Raw genomic sequence first — 19,591 nt, forward strand, 5'->3', positions numbered from 1 at the left:
AATAAAAACAAATAACATTATTTGCTACAAAAGGGGAAAGAATGAAGGAGTGATGGTTGGATTAAGTGCATAATCTGAGAGTCAACTAGACTCAGGCAGAACCCACAGAGGCAAAAGTGGAAAAAATAAAGCATGCAGCACATCAACTAGCTAGATGCAGCTCCTAGTCACCCCAGATACCTTATGGCTGTTAAGATGAGAACTGGGATCCAGTTCCTGCTCCTCCATAGCTGGTCAAGAACAGAATGAAGAAAAATGGTTTGGGAGAGCTCCTTTTATGGAATAGTGGTGCCTGGTTATCCCACTGGTTTGATTTCCCTGGGAAACTGGGGATCATCAGGTGAGCCAACTGAAAAGTGTGAAGGAAGCCCTTCAAAGTTTCAGGTGGGTAGCTGTCCTTGTCTGTAGTAGAAGAGAAAGATTCAGGTCCAGTAAGGACTTTGCTGAAATTATTTGCAAATTCAGAACAACAGACCGCCCTCCAGGGTTGAATTGGGACATTGGATTTTTCTTGCATTACAGATGCTAATTTTCTACACTTTGTGCCCTTGTTCTATCAAGCTAATTACAACATGTATTTTAACTAGCTTCTTGATACTCTAATTTGCAATACTCCTCCCACCCTCTGCCTGGATTATAAAGACTCTATGTATCTGACAAAGGGATATTTGACCGTCAAACGCTCATACCCTGGAAATCTAGTTGGTTGTTAAGGTGCTATTGGATCCAAATCTTGTCCTTCAGAGTTTGTTCTTCTAGATCAGCTTGCTATTGGACCCGTCAGACTTTGGGATGTCTGTGTTGGTCCTTTTGAAGTGTGATACCTGCTCCCCCCCCCTCCAGTAGAGCCTTCCTGCCAGCAGCAGCATCCTGGGGTGTGGTTATACAGGCAAAGGAAAAAGAATTTTAAGGAGGAGTGTCTGACCATTCACACACACACCCAAACAATATTTTGGTCTTTTTTTTTTAAAAAAAAAGCCAAAACTTGTTCCAGATATGCTGAGACAGGAGGGGGAAAATCACATTCTGGCCTCTTTGTTACAAAATTTGTGCTTGGGATAATAAGTAGAATGGAAACATGGTGCCCACAGCTTTAGCTTTGTGAAAGCAAGCACTGCAGCTAGATACTAACATGGTATGTAGTCATGTTAGTATCTAGTATCTGACACAGTGAGCTTTGACTCATGGTAGTTTATACCTTGAAAAATGTTGCTGGTTTTTAAGGTATTACCGGACTCAAATTTTGCACTGCTGCTAACAATGTCTTCTCCTTCTATAAATTATTTGGAGCTATTTGATCTGCAGTGGAAAAACATGTATACAATCTCTGTTCATTCTAAGTGGCATTGCATGAATTGACAAGATTGGGGACGCTATCAGTGAAATCCTAAACAGAGTTACTCCAGTCTAAGACCATTGATTTCAGTGGGCTTAGACTGGAATAACTCTGCTTAGGATTTCATTGTAAGGTGTGGATGGTCCAGTATTGCAGTGGAATGGCTGTACTGGATGAGCTTTCGATATCTTTCAGTCTATTCCATAAACAGTTCTATGTGTTTGTCACAGTACCAAAACATGTAGCAAACAAAAGACAATAGAATCTTGATACATTGTTCAGTTGTAGACTGAAGATGAATTTCTTTCACATCACCAATATATATGTCAGCAAATAAGCACTGATTGTAAAATAATGAGAATTGCTATAAATACTAGTTAAGCGGATTCATTTTCTATATTTACAGAGCAAAAAATTCAAAGCTGTCTGAAAACTATAAAACCCACATATTCTCCAGAAGTAATATGACACTTGTCTACAGAGATCGTTTTGGGTTCCATACACCATGGTACAACAAAGGCCCTCCTGCTTATTTAACAAACTAATTGTATCCTAAAGGAAAAAACTGCAGATGGTCGATATGCAACTGAATTCCCAGGTAAAATAAATCTCTGCTGTTTTTGAAAAAGGTCTATAAGAACAATCAACACACAAGGCAATCATCCATTTATCTTTGCCTCCTTTTTCCCATCAGCACTCTGCAACCAATTGTTACAATTAATTGCCTTGATCTATTTTTAGTTAGGCACAGGGAGGGTCTGAGATACAGATCTCCTCTGCATCAAAATATGCACCTGTGGAATCCCGATGAGCTTTGTAATGAGGTACAGCCATACATATCAGTTGCATAAACAAAAGTCTGCTTCCACATATGGAGGTCCTTTGCTAAATCAAGACAATTATCTTTGCCTCAGAGCCATTTTGTTCTATTAAGCCACTACTTTGGATGTTTAATAAGGATTTTTTTAAAGGTGTTTTTTTCTGACATCAGACTGCAAGAGGAGTCTCAGGCTCATAAACAGTTAATGTTCCCATAAAACAGAACACATCAGTTGCGGCAATGACCTTGGATGTAAAACTCCCATAAAACAGAACACATCTCTCAGAGCACAGATTATTGTGATGTAGTTTAAAGCCACAGATAGGGAACACAGATAAAGCAGAATGCAAACTGTTCCCTCTAGAGTCAGAGGAGAGTTCAACCAGAGTATCTAGTAGTCTAAAATGATCAGTGACACCTATTCACAATAAACATTTGTTATGTCATGCTGCCATAACATTATTAATTTATAGCATGTTAGCAAAATACCACGGAATGAATTAGAAGGGGGGAAGTTTGATAGCACTATAGCTGCAGCATTCATCTTGGAGGCAAAAAGGACAGAGTTCAACTCATCATTCCATCAGGAAGGTTCTACCTGGATTACAGGCAGAAGTACCTACATCTATCTAATTCTCACATCTTAACATATCACACACACCCCACACATAACATGTCCCAGGAAAAATATTTGAATTCTATGGTTTATTTCCTCAGGCTCAAGTGTACTTCTGCCAGCACAAGAGGTGGGCAATTTTCACCAATTACCCCTTTCTACTACAGACTATTTGCCCCCCCCATCACTGGTAACACAATGTAGAAGGTGCCGAGGACTTACAGGAGGAGGGAGGAGGGAGGGAAATTTCCATGACAATAGCTCTGCTCACAGAACTCTGGATCCAAGTCTATTTCATTTAACTACCATTCATCTGTATTCATGCCTCTGTTAAAATCAATGCAAATTCTGCTCAATCTATAAATTATATGAATTAAGCAAATTTACTTTTTGGTGTTTGTTTGCAATCTAGATGAGGGAGATGAAGAGAATGACTTTTGACACACAGGAACGCATTCTAATCAAACTTTAAATGATAACATAAGGCCTGATAAGCACATTCCATAGATTTCAGCAGAACTTACCTTAAAAAAATGTGCTTGGGATCTCTACCTTATATGGAAGTAAATGGAGAAGTGCCAGAGCGTAACACCGAGTGATATCAGTTATTACTGTTTCCCTTCCATTACAGGGAAATTATAAAACTGTCAACGAGCATTTTCAAGGATACTGCTTTACCTGTTCTTACAAAGTATACAAATAAGCATTACTTCACTGGTGGCCAGTGAGGCTATGCAATGGTGACCAATAAAAGTGCCCACATCAGGTATACTCTGCTGTCATGCAACCCAGTGGGAGGGGAACTATTCTTACTAGCAACACTTAGGAAGCAAAAGCGAAGGCACAAGTGGATGAGCCTGCACTTCATGAACATGCACCGGATGACTGGCTGGCTAGCTGTGCCTACTCATGTCAGCACCTGCTTTGGAGAACTGCCAGCGGGTCAGCATCTGTGAGCTTGCATGGCACTGACTGAGCCACCTCTACTGCCACCTGCCAATAACTATTGGTATAAGAGTGTTTTCCTTTTCTCCTGATTACTGTGCAGTGATAATGAAGTATATCCACCATGAACTGCTTTGTTAGCATTTTGATTCAACCGGCATTCATTAATAATGAGCATACATGGGCCTTTGCACTGGAGGTGCTTGGGATTGAACCTCTGCTTGTGCATGCAAACCAGATTTTCTACCACTGAGCCACAACCCCTCCCTATTATCAGTAATTATAGAGCTTGAGAAAGCCAAAAATACAAACAGCTCTATACAGTATCTTAATCAAGTATATTTATCATAAGAGATGGTTATCTGAAGAATCAATGAATATGACTAAAATTAACAGCCACGCAAACCTTAATAGCAATAAAAATATTTTGGCAAATACATCTTTAGAGCAGAAAGTGGCAGGTTCATGACAATATATGCTTTTCTGAGTAGTTTGGCATATAGAAATTAAGAAGGTGGAACTTTTCCCCATCACTTTATTTCCTTGCTGGAAAAAACGTAACTTGCTTAATTTGTATATGTAAGACTTATGTATATTTAAGACTTATGACCTGAGCCAATGAAGAAGCCTGCAACTCCTGTGCGGATCTCTGCACACTTACCTGCTAAAAAAAAAAGACTGGGAGAGCCCAGTTGGTATAGATAGTCCATTTGGAAGGAGATCCAATGTTTGAGTAATATGCTGTAAAGAATATTTGAACTAGAAGAATAAAGACAAGACTTTGTAGCACTGTATCACTGAGTTTGTGATTTATGGCATAGTAAAACATAGCACCCTGCTGCAGTGCATTGTGTGGCTTAACCTGTTCAAATCCATTCCAAAAGGCTACATGTTGCAACAGCACTTGAATAATTGGCTGAGATGGAATCAAAGGCTAATTACTAATTTGCATAACAAGTAAGAAGAAGTCCCCAGTGTGTTTCTGCAAAATATCAAGAGGCCAGAGGTAAAAAGAACCTGCTTTGGATGGGCATTTCCAGGCAAGGACTTCTTGTAGACAGAAGAAAAACTCCATTCTAACAAGGACATCAGAGTATTAGAAACTAGCATTGCATATTCTCTAGGGACCCTGAAATAGAAATAGACTGAGCAATTGATGAGTTTAGAGACAAATCTTCAGGTTCAAGAATTAATCAAGACCTTTCTTCTTACAAAGACTGATTATTCACACCATATACAATTTACAAGGCTTTATTATTGAGGGTCCATGCTCTCTATGATGAACATCCCTGTTTGTGGAGCTACGTAACTTTCTATCAAATTGCTTGCCGCCCACTACTTGAAATGCCGTCACATACACGAAAATGTCAGGATTTTTAAAAAAAGAATTAAAGACCATTTTATAAAAATCACTGTGAATGACAGAGTTGGATTTTTTTAAAATCCAAGCATTTATTTTCATGCTGCAAAGGATAAGTTATTGCTCACAAAGCATTCACTGTTCTACAGTTTGCTACACACATTAAAATCACTTTGTCAGTTCTAAACACCCCACTTCAGGCTTGCAAAGGTTTTTATTCCCCTCATCCCATCAAATGGTGTTATTTTTAAAAATCCTATTACTATGGGGAAAAAATAATCTGGGCTTTCAATTTCTCTGAACAAAAATCAACCAAGTACATTCTTTCAAACAGATGCTGTTGAGAGATATGCCGTACCTGAGGTCTAATACATGATCTTAAAAAAAAAGGCAGATTCATACGAATTTATATCAAGAGCATCCATTCAGCCACTGTGGTCCAGCTAACCTCAAACTACACAATCTAAAAACCTCTCAACTTTTCTAAAATACAACGTCTCTTCCTGTTTATCCATGCATAGTTTAATCTATATTACAGTAGATGCCTAAATCAAAAGGCAATAGATAAAGAGACAGAAATTCTTGGAGACTTGAGGATGGTGCCTGGGGAACATGGAGTTTGGAGAGGAGAAGCAGCTTAGCATGGATGTGATTCCAAAGAGTCCACCTCCATCAGCTGCCATTTTCTCCAGGGGAACCGACTGCTGTAGTCTAGAGATCAGCTGTCATTTCCAGGAGGTTGGCAACTCTGAACAGAAGGAGGCACAAACAGTGCAAGCAGAAATGTCAGGTTTTTTAAAAAGATGCAGTTGCTTTCCTGCATGTTATGATTCATGCAACATACAGTAAATTGCTGCTCTGTAGTGCTTAAAGGGGGCATTTTCATACTGGTAAATGATAGCCATAAGATCTAAGAGGAAATCAAAGTGTGAGATAAAAGCTAGAAGGTTTACAATTACTGCAAAGGAGAACAGGGAGAGCACTCAGATAAACCTCCAGTAGCAAGCTACAGAAAGCAAAACAGAATGTTTTCGATAATAAGCAAATTATTTGGTGGTTTGTTGGTACTCATAGAAATGATCACTGTTAGTGGACAGGGAAATAAAGAAAGAATGAATTTCCCAAGACACGTTGAAGAAGGAGAATCGGTGAGAAAAAAGTTTTGAATAGAGATAAACTGGAAATGGATGAAGAAACAGCAGACATGTCCTTACAAGCACAGCAGAGAAAATATACATGAGGAAAATGATGTTCAGTTCCAATCAGAATGGATTTTCTCAGAAAATGTATTTAGGATTGGGCTACATGGGTTGCAGCCCACATCTTATTAAAGTGTGACAACACAGTGATTAAACCATAAGTCCCTAAGGATCTTTTTGCAAATTACAGCATAGAGTTATCATGTGTTCCTGGTTGGTGGTATTTGTCTAAACTTGACAAGAATACAAAATAATTTCCCTCCCAACCCCACCTCCAAAGAATATGCTGAAGATACTAAACTTCAACTGGAAGCTGAAGCTCTCTGCATAAATTACGTTCCTAACAAATCAATATACTATTTAAGTAACAGATAAAAGGCTTCAACCACTACATGAGAGTGGATTTCTCCTGTATTGCAATAAAGGCCAACAAGTTCTATTCAGTAATGAAGTTTAAACAGTCTCAAATGGTATTATTATTAACCGTGTTTGAACTTTCCGTATTTGTGAAATCTAGCAGAATGCAGTAAAGTAACTGAAAAATCAGAAAAACATCTGTGCATACGGAATCATGCAAAATTTTGACATGCATTTGTAGCATAAAGGATTGTATCAGTATTTAACAGAACAAAAATCTGACATTTTTGGGTAATGATTATAGAACTGGCAATAAGAAAGTTAATCGTTAAAAGCATATATGGTTTTAGATAGTTTAAGAGGAAACATTGTTAAAATGAGGGTTGTCTTAGACATGAGAAATGCATTTAATTTTATCTTTTCTTTTCCTGGTTTTTCAACTCAGCTGCAGGCCCATAAATATCATGCTGTCTTCAATGAATGCAAAGAATAAACAAGCAAGAAGGCTCACAGAGGGCCATGCCCAGCAGAGCAGAATATGAAGCTGAGACATCTGGATATCCTGCACAAGTCTCTGTGAAATAAAATGCAAGTTGTGGAGCACCGATGCTTGCAGGATCATAACTTTTATGTAGGTACATGTAAAACTTAACTGAACATGTTTTTTTTTAATAACATGTATAATATTCACTCTATTTATTCACACACACGCACAACATCCATTCTCACTTTTTCCTAATCTTCCTTCCCAAATTCGTACTAGACATACCAACTATTTTGATTCCTTTTTGACAGTTGGAGACTGGTAGATGGAATTAGTAGTATAGGAAAAGTAAGAACTCACAGGGAGAGTGGAGAGAATTAATTCAATGTTGTGTTCCTTTCATCCTTCCCCTAATCCTTCCGGAAACATCCGAAATAATTTACCTCCACACTGGCTGCAGGTTCATGACTTGTACATGCCTACATAGAACTCAGGGCTGGTGCCTCCAGGAAGGCGGGTCCGGCAACCGCCTCCAGCACTAAGGCGCCGGAGGGGGCACCAGGGGCAAGGGCGCACACTGAGGAGCTGGCAGCAGCAGCATGTGGGAGGCTGAGCAGAAGGGACGGAAAGCCACCTGCGCCCCACCCCAGCCACCTGCCATGCCTGGCCCGCAGCTACTGCAGCCTCCCAGCCCTCCCGCGCTGCTGCCACCGCCAGCACGCACCCCCCGGTGGGAGCAGCAGCTGCAGGCTAGGCACAGCAGGCGTCTGGGGTGGCACATGGAGCACCGGAGCAGGAGGGCTGGGAGGATGCACGCACGCCTCCCCAGCCACCCGCTGTGCCTGGCTGGGAGCGGACGCCAGCAGTGGCAGCACAGGGCAGTCTGAGCGGGCAGCCCTCCCGCCCAGCTACCCCGCAGTCCGGGTGCGCACGTATACGCATGTGAAAGGGGGGAGGGGCAGACCTGAAGCTGCCCCCAGCCTCAGGTGCTAGAAACGCTGGCGTCAGCCCTGATAGAACTGATTCACATGTTCCCATCTACACTGGTTGTGTCTGGGCTGTCTTTTAGTCAGATGTGTGTTGCAGTTTTCGCTCAATTCCTTCGTTTGTGGCACCCAATTCAGATTGCAACCACAGCATGTAGGGAGAAGGGAATCCAGTCTCCTCTCAGTATCATTCTGAAATGGTCCTGGGGGCACTATTTGCCCCTGTGGAAAATCCATGCATACTCCAGTTCCCGAGAGGGGCACATAATACTCTTAGGATCATGTTTCTGTATATGTTCAATAGCATCTGAAACTGTCCTGTGATCAGAAGGCTGGGAAGTTTGAATTCTGGATTTTTTAATTGTTGAATGAGCATTTTCTGCCCCCAACCTGTACATTTTTAAAGTACACTTGCAACTTCATAACAAGCTCTGAATTGACTTCCTTCACTCAGAGCAATTATGTCATAATTAGCAACAAAACCCGTTGTGTGAAAAAATACAACGGGCTCTAGAAAACTGTTGTTGGTCATTTTAAAAAAGTTTTTCATGAAACACAACAACCAGTCATCAATGCTGAAAGATTTCTTTGTATACAATGTTTTTTGTAAAGATTTTTTCGGAATTGGGAAGTAACTTGCCATGCTCTGGTCCATAGACAATTTGAACTTTCACATCATCAAAGCGTTGCGCTCTTGACAATGCAACATAAAGATGTCCATGGGTAAACACTGGTTCAGGAACGTAGACACCTATTTCCTCTATTGTTTGACCTTGAGATTTATTAATGGTCATAGCAAAGGCAAGTTTTACAGGCATTCCTGATGGCGTTTGCTCATTTAAAAATTCTATTGGATAATACTGTTCAGTATTTTCTCCAACATCGGAATCAATAGAACCAGAGCTTAAGTATGGGCTTCCTGTTCCCTCTAAGAGATCATGAACAGCCCGGTGTCGCTCTGTGGGGGCTGGGCCAGGCGAGGGGGGGAGATGAAGTGATGCTTAGTGCGACGGGGGGAGGCAACTCCACCCCCTTCGCCTGGCCCAGCCCCCACAGAGCGACACCGGGCTGCACCGGGAGAGCGGGAGGAAAGGCTCCCGGAGCATGCTGCATCTCCCCCTCACTCGCCCGGCCCCCACCAGAAGCCGTGCAGCCCAGAGCTGCGGGGACTGGGCCAGACGAGGGAGGGGGGAGATGAAGTGACACTCAGTGCGACAGGGGGGGGGGAGGCAGAGCATGTGCGGCTATGTAGCTCCAGGCCACGCAAGCAGGGGAAGGAGAAATGCAGCGATGCACCTGCAAGGACGCCTACACTTCCCGTCAAACCTTGAGGCAAGGAAACCCAGGTTGAATTGAGGTAACTCGTCACATCTGTTTCGGCTCTTTGTCTGCACTTGAAAACTGTTGAGGGGTGCAAATATTCAGCCCACTCCTCAAGCACACTATAAGCCACTAACAGGTTTTGGATGATGCCCAGCACTTCTTACTAAGCAATGGCCCTCCATCATGTCCAGTGCTGAAGGTGTTCTTGCCAATTCTCCCCACCTTTCTGTCACTGAATTTTTTCCTGCCCTTATGACTTAATACTGTAGTTTATGGCATTTTCTTTCTGTTTTAAACAGTGACTTTTTCTGTTTTTTTTTAATAAAAGTGCACTCCATATCACTCACTTCCAAGTAATTCATGTAATTAAATATTATTCTGCTCTACAGCATACTGTTAATTGACACACTGTTTTTCTTTCAGTATCTCCCACATCAAACATCTTCAACAGAATTATTTTGGGGGAAGAAAGTAGGCCAGCTATAATGAAAAATTTCAGTTTATGAATGGCACCATGCCCTGGAAGAAAGGCTACTGAAACCTAGCATCAAGTTTCTCAGCCTATCACATGCCTTCCACTTTAGATCTAAATATTAGATACATTCTCAGAGATTCAACCAAAATGCTTAAATATTAATTTCGCAGCAGCTGTTTCTGACTAATAGGATGAGAACCCAAGTTTTGCAGGCAGAACTCCAAAAATGGGATTTTAGAAAAAGTATGTCTGGCAAAACTGGTGATGATTTGGAGAACGTGATTCACATATAATATTAAATATGATGTAGCATTATGATGGAATTAGTTTTGTTTATTCTCAAGCTCATTTGTTATCACCTCTCCCACAAACACTTTTAGGAAATTAATCGCAATGGCATTTGCCACAAATCATACTTTGTCATTATGCCTGGACCACAATCAAGGATTGTTCTCTGCTCTTCAAACGATGTTTAACACAGGTTTGAGGCAAACCATTGTTTGTGTTTCAGACTATGGTTTTATACTATGTTTGTATAAACACAGGGGTAGGTGGGTGGGGTGTCAAGAATAATCCAGGCTCATTCTTGCCTTGTCAGACTACCAGACAAGGGTTGGAGCAGGGGGGTTCTAATGGAAGGCACAAGCACAGACTGGTGATGGTCTACAAGGTTCATTCACTGGTAAACATCATCACTTTCTGCCCGTTGATTATTCACTTCCATATAAACAAATGTAACTGATAAAGGAAATCCCCACGGGAGACAGGATGGAATATAGGTCTCCTGGGCAGTTGGCAACAGAATCCAGCAGTTGTAACAGCCCGTTTCATGCTGTGACGCTTTATCAAGCCATCATTTAACACATCCTCTTTAACAAGTATCTTCACAACATCAGCAGTGGCAACTGTCTTCCTTACATCCTGTCTCCCGTGGGGATTTCTCTGTCGTCCCCCATTGACGGCTTTTGCCTACAGAAGAAGAAACAACAGATTTCATATTGGACATTGCATCATATGAATTCAGTACTCTTGTTGCCTATCATCTTTTAGGAATTAGAACTGTTATATTGGACTATTGAGCATTGGGTCTGAATACTTATGCATGGAGTAGATTATAAGTTATCGAAGAAGAAAAAATCACTTTGCACTAGCTCTTTGAACAATAAAATTCTATATTGTTAGTGTGGTCCATGGACCATGAGATAGGCCAGTAGCTAGCTGCAAATGCCAGGAAACTGCATGTGGCTGCAGAATAGGCTCAGAGGATGGAGAGCGCTACCAAGTTGAGTACTCTCTGCATTATAGTGCATTTCCAAGATCCCACAGGTCCTCTGGAAACAGGTCCGGACTGCGACATGTGGCAGGGGCCAGGCTGAAGAACCTCTCCATCTGGAATTAAGATGTTTGCAACACGGTTTTCTGTACTTGCTACATGCTGGGCTGAGAACAAAATGTCAGCAGAGAGACAGACCAGCACAAACTTATGCACTAAATGCCTGACCCACTCAAAACGAAAGGACTGTCTGTTCAAGACTCGCACCACCGCCTGGTTGTTGCACCAGAACCTAACCCTTTTGTCCCTGAGCTGCTCCTGCCACACAACCACCACTACCAAGATTGGGAATAGCTCTAAGAACATAAAGTCCCTCAAGATATCAGACCCAGTCCAGGCAGTGGGCCACTTCCAGGTGCACCAGGACCCCCCAGGTAAACTCTGAAGCCTTCACTGCCCATGGTGTGGGAGTGAACCTGCAAGTCAGGTCCCAAGTCCCACAAGTCCTAGCACAGTTAGACCTCATCAAAATTGGTGAGAAATGTTACTTAAATGTAACATTTAAAATTGTTACTGGTAAAAATTCTTTTACTGGTAAGGCCACAATTAGTTGGCAGGCATAGAGTAGGCTGCTCAGTCAGGACAGGTACAGGTAGGGTTAATCAGTAAACACCCAGAGGCATCACAGTGATGGGGGGGGGCATGTCCGGAACAGGCAGTGAGGCTGAATGGTGCAGTGAAGGAGAGTCCTTGGTGCTGAGCATCATCTTTTGAACCTAGTAGGTGCCTTGTGGCCCATCAGGGGAGGCAGATGACACTAGACATCTCTCAGTACAGAATGGTCACGCAGGTTACGATAAACAAGGCTGGTAAAAATACCAGCTGAATTTGGAGCCAGGGTGGACTTGCCCAGTGGGCACCCAAGGAGGTTGTCTAGAGCAGCCTGCCCTCAGAATAGTCCGCTTATGTTCAAATAAGCAATTACATAGATCAGCCATTTAAATAATTAAATATATGAATACAAATAAAGAACTAGTTGACCCCATACAATTATGTCTATATTTATTCTGGTATATCACATTTGGGGTGCTAGGGTAAATTTGGTTATTTGTTGTGGTTCTCAGATTGAAAATCATTGTTATGTTACAGTAATACAAGGAACATTAAGTTGAGACAATGCAGCCCCCTCACCCCCCCCCCATAGCACTTTGCAAGGTGGCATAATATTACTAGCATCCATGTTCCATCACGTGTATGACTCAGGGATCTAGTTCAAATGCACTCATTTTGCAAACAAGGCAGGGTCAGCACATCAAGCCCCAATCCATATGCAAAAGAACCTCCTCAGGACACAGTGAAGCCTCCCGCCATTAGCATTCCACACCCTGGGAAACTCTTACAGGATGACTCAGCTCAACCCCACCCCTCCTGAGTAGATATAAATGACCTACATCTTTTCCACACTGTGACACTGAGAGATCTCTGTCTTTTGGTGCTACACCTCTGAAGATGCCAGCCACAGCTGCTGGCGAAACGTCAGGAACTACAATGCCAAGACCACGGCAATACAGCCCGGAAAACCCACAACAACCATCGTTCTCCGGCCGTGAAAGCCTTCGACAATACAATTATTTTTGAAACCACCAAGCTTAAGAACTATTTTGAAACCGATGCGCTTATCAAAAGTCTACCACCATCTGTACTTTAAAAAAGGAGAATTTATTTCAAGTAAAAAAAAAGTTTTTAATTTAAAAATAAATTCTACTTTTGTTTAAGGAAAAAGATTATTTTTATTTCACAACCACCCCCATGTGCTGACTGTTCTATTAAAGTACCTTCTATAACAAGTTTTCCTATATTGCCAGTTAAACTGAGGAGGCCTAAGGTAAAAGCCTTTAATCTCAGCGAAAACCTTTTAAAGTAGTGAGCAATATATAGGTCACACAAAAAGGTGTTCTCAAGGTAAAAGCCTGGGTAAAGAACACCTGAGGCTCTGCGTCTAAGTGTTTAAGTCAGACAAACTGTGTGTTAGTTGGGTTCCCAGGCCCTTTACCCTCCCAGCAGGAGGGGGACCCAGGACTAACCTGTTTTGATGTTGACCTGTGCTTCTGGAGAGGTACAATGACGCCACTTCTGGGAAGTGATGTAATCACGCTGGCAACAGGCATGCTCCCACACTTCATGCAGGGCTAATTCTGGCCCATTTGGGATCAAAATTGGCCCCAGTGAAGCATGGCAACAAGCCTGCAGCCAGTGTAATGTCACTTCAGGAAGTGATGTCATCATGCCCCGTCGGGAGCACACTCAAGTGCATGCTTTCCTGGGTTGCCTGCTGGTAGTGGGCAATCTCCAGGGGGCTTGCCACCTCCTGCTGAGGCAATGGGGCAAACTCCTGGGAAACTGCCCACCACTGGCAGGCAACTGGGAAGTCTATGTGTGAGGCTAGGTCACTTGGTGTATATATTTGCAAAGGAGGGAGCCTCTGACTCACGAAGGCTCAATTAGCACTTGTACACTGAGCAAGACCTCTGAATGTTTCTATCACTCTTTTGATTTTACCAACCTGACTATAGCAACAAGCAGGACACTCCCTAGTGCTTTAACTCCTTTCAAGATAGCCCACTATATATACATTCTAGATTATATTAACAGTAGCTTACTCTAAACTATAAAGCGAACATTACCTATGTCAACAGAAGCTTTAACACCTTGCAAGAAACCTGTTATACATACAAACACAAAACTGACTTCTAAAGAAGAACTTACTTTTCTGAACAGCAGCACCATGTATTTGATTGTTATTGCTTAATAACCTGCACAGTGATTCAATCTGTTCTTCTAACTACTATTATAACTGCATAATATTACCTACAATTTTTCAGCCTATGTTCAGTTAGTGTCTATTCCACCCGCACTGCACTGTAGCATGACTGAGCAATTTTGAGGAAATGAAGTACATTAACATCCCCTCCCCTTTTAGTTTTGGTCCAAAATACATTACCTTTTCTTACATTAGAGTGGGTATGACAAAGCTCTCTGCACCTGGAAGAGCTTACTTATTCATTTCATTGGAGGGAGCCAACCCACATGTACACACATACAAACACATGAGAAGGCTGTGGGAACAGTACTGGGTTTGTGACGTGTCCAGAATAAGGTTGCTCCATAGGAATCCAACAGTGCCATCCTAAGCAGAATTACATCCTTCAAAGTCAATGAGCTTTAAATCTGATTAGGACGGCTTTGCAAGCAGCCTTTTACCTTGCATGAATCACTGCCTTTGGATAAGGGTATATGAGCCCTCAGCTACTTTGGGAAATAGATATACTGTGAACATGATGGTGACACTCCATTTCTCATAAAAGGCATTTCATAAAAGACATTTCATGCAAGTTAGTAGTGCCATGGTTATAATAACTTAAGCAGATTTTTTTTAAGTATAAATTTACACGTATTTAAATTTGTATCCTTTTTATTTTATATGAAATTTCCCAGAAATTGCAATATATACAACGTTGGAAGCAAAAACAAAACAAAAAGTTAAGAAAACATACAGTGGATTACAAGAACATAAGAGCCCTGCTGGATCAGACCAGTGGTCTATCTGGTCCTGTCTCCTGTCTCACACCGTGGCCAACCAGTTACTCTGGAGGACCAGCAACAGGACACAGAGGCCATGCTATTCCCCTGCTGCTGCTTGCAAAGCTAATAAACAATGGAAGAAAAAAGTGGTTTGTTTTAGTTCAAAGAACTCTGGTATAGTTGCTGAATTCAACCATTTATGTAATATAAACAAATTAATGGAGTTATCTTAAGAGCTTGAAAAAGAGCTGCTGTTAACTAGAGACAAGCTATTAACTGAAAACTCATTCTGAATTTTCACTCGGATACATGGGCTACAGTTCTGTGTAAAAATCTGAACTCTTGCCCCCAGTGTGGAGGATGAATAGATCCCAAAGTCTATCCAGTTTTGGAAGCCACTCTCCAGCTCCCAAAATCCTTTGATGAGGCTAACAGGAGGAGGGGGAAGCAGCATCCTGACGTCCCCTTCACCGTTTCTGGATCCTGTTCACCTGGAAATCCCCACCCAACCAAACATTTGTATTTCATTTTTTCACATATATAGATTTCTGATTCCTATGAGCTGCTTTAGAACAAAATGTTGACTGAAAGATAAAAGAAAGATAAAAGATAAAAATATACTAAGATAAAAAGATACAAATATACTAAATAAAGAAAGATAAAGAATATACTAACGAAGATAAAATATAAAAGATACAATATACTAAGAAAGATAAAAATATACAAAATAAATCAATGCCCCTTCTTAGATCTATTTGATGAGATTTTTCATTGCATATTTGTAGTCACATCAGGATTCTCCTTGTTCTCCAGCTGGCCATAAATTATATTCCAAGGGGAAACTAATGGATTTATTATTACCTCTTACTGAAACCATTTCAGGAAAACAGTTAGAAAAGATTTCTGACTCTTCTCTTCCAATAATAATAGCCAAATACTTTAAAGTGTTTAAGTACTTGCTAAAGAAATGCATATTTTTACCTTACTATTTGAGCTATCAAGTTTTATGAAAAAAGTTCTCTTTGGGATTAATGATTGAAAAATTTCTCCATACACCCTATTTTATTTTGGAGAAACACATGCAAACTAATTTGCAAATAGTAAATAAAAATGCATGTTACTGAACAACTGGCAACATGCATCACGGTTCTAATAACAAACTACTCTGAAACTGTGATAGTACTTCCTTCTGTATTTTTATGAAAGTGTATTATTCAAAGCTGCTAAACAGAATAAAACACTATACCAGTGGTTCATAACGGGTCCCTATAACATCTACAAATGTAATCTTGGGGGCCTTTGGAACTTGAGGGGAGGCATTTGGGATTTTAGGATTTTAAAGAGCCCCTTCTCCCCATTTACAATCCAACAACCAGCAGTGATTTCTTACCCCCTCAGATCCATGATTTTTCTCCCTTGCCATTAAAAATAAGTGACCTGTAACAAATAGGAATCAAAACAAACTTCAGGGAGTTGGCTGGCAGCCATCAGACACAAATCCCTCATTGAATGTATGCCTGAAATCTGTGTATCGTATGCATATATCATAAATATACTTTATAACTAATGCTGACTAGTCTGAAAAGTTATTTTCATGTCCTACCTGTTTACTTGGTATGAGCCTCAAATTCTCACATGGCCTCTTCTGAGAAGAATCCTTCCTTCAACCCTTCTGGTCACAATTAGAGATGGGCACGAACTGAATTACAACCCAAAAAAACGCACAAACCAGGCCGAACTTCCACGAATTGGTCTACTGGTTTGTTTGGGTCGTATTAAAGGGGTAGTTTAAATGGCCATTTCCCCAGGGAAATAGCCATATAAACTTTTCATGCTGCTTGCAAGCGGCAGGTCCCTTTAGACTATCAGCTGGCAGGCGGCAGAGGGGATCCCCCCCTCGCTGCCTGCCAGCTGATAGTTTAAAGGGACCTGCTGCTTGCAAGCAGCAGGACCCTTTAAATGGCCCCACCCCCACCCTTACCTTGCCCAGCCGCCCTGTGGGCCCGCAGCATCCTCCTCCTCCTCCTGCGAGGGGTGGGAAGGCCATTTTTGGCCTCTTCTGCCACTGCGTGGGACCGCAAGGTGGCAGAGGAGACCAAAGGCCTTCCCACCCCTCAAATGGCCGCCTTTCTGCCCACTCTAGCACGAGGGCCAAATTTTTGGCAGGAATTTTATCCAGACTAAGGTCATACTCTGATGGGGAGAAAATCCCATTCTTGTTATCTGACACAGATGCATGTGTCCTATAGAGTTTCATTATTAGCTCTTGCTGCAAAGAATATATGCTCCAAGGTGGTAATGTGAAGGAAGGTTTCCTAGATAATTGCTCTTTTTATAACTCCTATTGTACTGAATTTGTAGTCATATTTTAAAACTGATCTCTGGTTCTATATCCTATTTTTTATGTATCTGCTGATCTATAGTTTGTATATATATATATCCCTCAGCGTTGAGGGCACCGTAAACTTGTAACAGCCAATGGCCATGGCTCAATCCACACTTATCGGCATAGTGCTAAACAGTTGATGTTATCATGCCACGATGCCGCTCTCATGGTGCGATGACATCAGAAAAAGTGCCAGGAAGACGCTATCATTCTGACTGTTTAGCGCTATGCTGGTAAGTGTGGATTCAGCCTATATACAATAAATTGAACTACTACTACCCCATACGCATGTGGAGGAATGCCCTTCCACAGGACAGACTCCAGGTTTTAGGAAGGTATGCTCTGCAGATGTCAAACATTTCCCTTAAAGTGGAAGAGATCCTGCCACCAGAAAATAAGGCAATTCACACTGACAAGTTCTGGTTGCCCAAAGGAAGAGGGTGCTGTTTGCTATTTTCCTTTACAGCACTAATGAAGGGGCAGCCCAAAGAGGGGACATTCCACCGAGACTACCCAGTCCCTCAGTGACTACCTTGATAGCCAGCTATTGTTGACTACTACTGTAGTGTGATCGTTCAAGGGTCAGAAGTGCATACTCCTGGGGATCCGAGACCCTAACAGCTACTCAGTATGCCAATTCTTGATGCTTGCTCTCTTTGTGAAGGTTAAAATTTAAGATTTCAGCATGCATGCAAAACTAAGGTATAATCCTGCCGTTCCCTGAGGTTTTTTTTTTTTATGTGAACGTACAAAGTTCTAAACTCATATCTGAAGTGGTTCAAGCCCTTGTGTCCTGATGAACATTTTGACTGCCTGGAACATTCTGCTTGCGTTTTAAGCCTGTTCATTCTTTCCTACTTTTACCATTGGGAAAAACACAATCCACTGAGCAATTCCTCATAATATATTCTATCCAGGGCTTTTTTTCTGGGAAAAGAGGTGGTGGAACTCAGTGGGTTGCCCTCGGAGAAAATGGTCACATGGCTGGTGGCCCCGCCCCCTAATCTCCAGACAGAGGGGAGTTTAGATTGACCTCCGCGCTGCCGAGTGGCTCGGAGGGCGATCTAAACTCCCCTCTGTTTGGAGATCAGGGGGCGGGGCCACCAGCCATGTGACCATTTTCAAGAGGTTCTGGAACTCCGTTCCACCACGTTCCTGCTGAAAAAAAGCCCTGATTCTATCAGAATGACTCAGTGGGGAATCCGATATGACCAGTTTTGCACAACAGGAAAATCAGAGAACAACAGTAGATGCAAGTGGAGAACCAAACTCAAAATTAAATGTGTGTATGTGATGTGTATGTATGTGTGTGTATGCATGCAATATATTTGATTACTTTTATCTGAATGCCAAATGTGCATTTTCTTGGGGAAGAATTTGGACTTTTCTTTTTATAGTGTACCAATAATAATCTAGTCTCCATCATTCCTATTTTTCTCTCTATGTCACTTCTTGTCTGGAATCACCAAGCATAACAACACCCTTTACTTTTTAAGAATTGTATACAGGGGACGTGTTGATTCAACAACAAAATGAAAAATCTGTGTAGATACTGATTTCTACCAATCTCTGCTAAGTCTCTCTGTGAGTTCCTCTGGGTTTATTTGCTGTCTCTTCTAAGCAGATTTGATTTAGATTGATGTGGCTCAGCCAAGGAAGGCATACAGACAATAACCAAGTTATTGAAAAATGAAAGGAACAAATAAGACCAGCTAAACAAGTTGTTACTTGTTTATAGAAACTTCAGTGTTGAAATTAAGTGTAAATGACTAATGTGCAATGCTAGCTACTTCCAGACACTGCTAACATGAGGACTGCGAGCTGTCTGGAATTTCTTGGAGACAGAGTTTAACTTCATGCCTGCCAAGTTACTAGTACATCAAAACATCCTATTAGGGGTCATCTACTTTGTGCGTTCATGGGAAAAGATAAGAGAGTGTGATCTTATAGATGCATTGCATTTCATTTTTTATCTGGTATATTCCCCCTCCCCTCCCCAAGAATAGTATTTGGTTGGAATCCGTTTATAATTCAACTATTAATATAGATAGGGAAAGCATTAATACAGATGCCTTTTGTTCTTATGTGAGTCATTTTATACCCTTTAAAAATGACAATCAGAACACTTTTAACTACAGAAAGCCATTAGAGTGGCCTACTAACAGCAATAAAGGGCAGCAGCTGGCTCAGTAAGAACAGGAATCAGAAATGATTTAAGCCCACAAACCCCATGTCTGACAGCTAAAGAAGCTGTCAGGGTCAGGAAACCCTGCCTCCTTGGAATATGACACCTGGCCATGGGTTGTAGTTTAGCGGCTGTTCCAGAGGCAGGATATGCCCTTGCAACGTTCTAATGGGGTAAATTGCCCGCTTGCTCCAACGGAGGCCGGCAGACTTGCGCAGCACATCACGTGCCGCCGGGCCATGGAGAACGGCAGTAAGCAGATTT

Source organism: Eublepharis macularius, chromosome 7 (assembly GCF_028583425.1).
Source record: "Eublepharis macularius isolate TG4126 chromosome 7, MPM_Emac_v1.0, whole genome shotgun sequence".
NCBI classification, from domain to species: domain Eukaryota; kingdom Metazoa; phylum Chordata; class Lepidosauria; order Squamata; family Eublepharidae; genus Eublepharis; species Eublepharis macularius.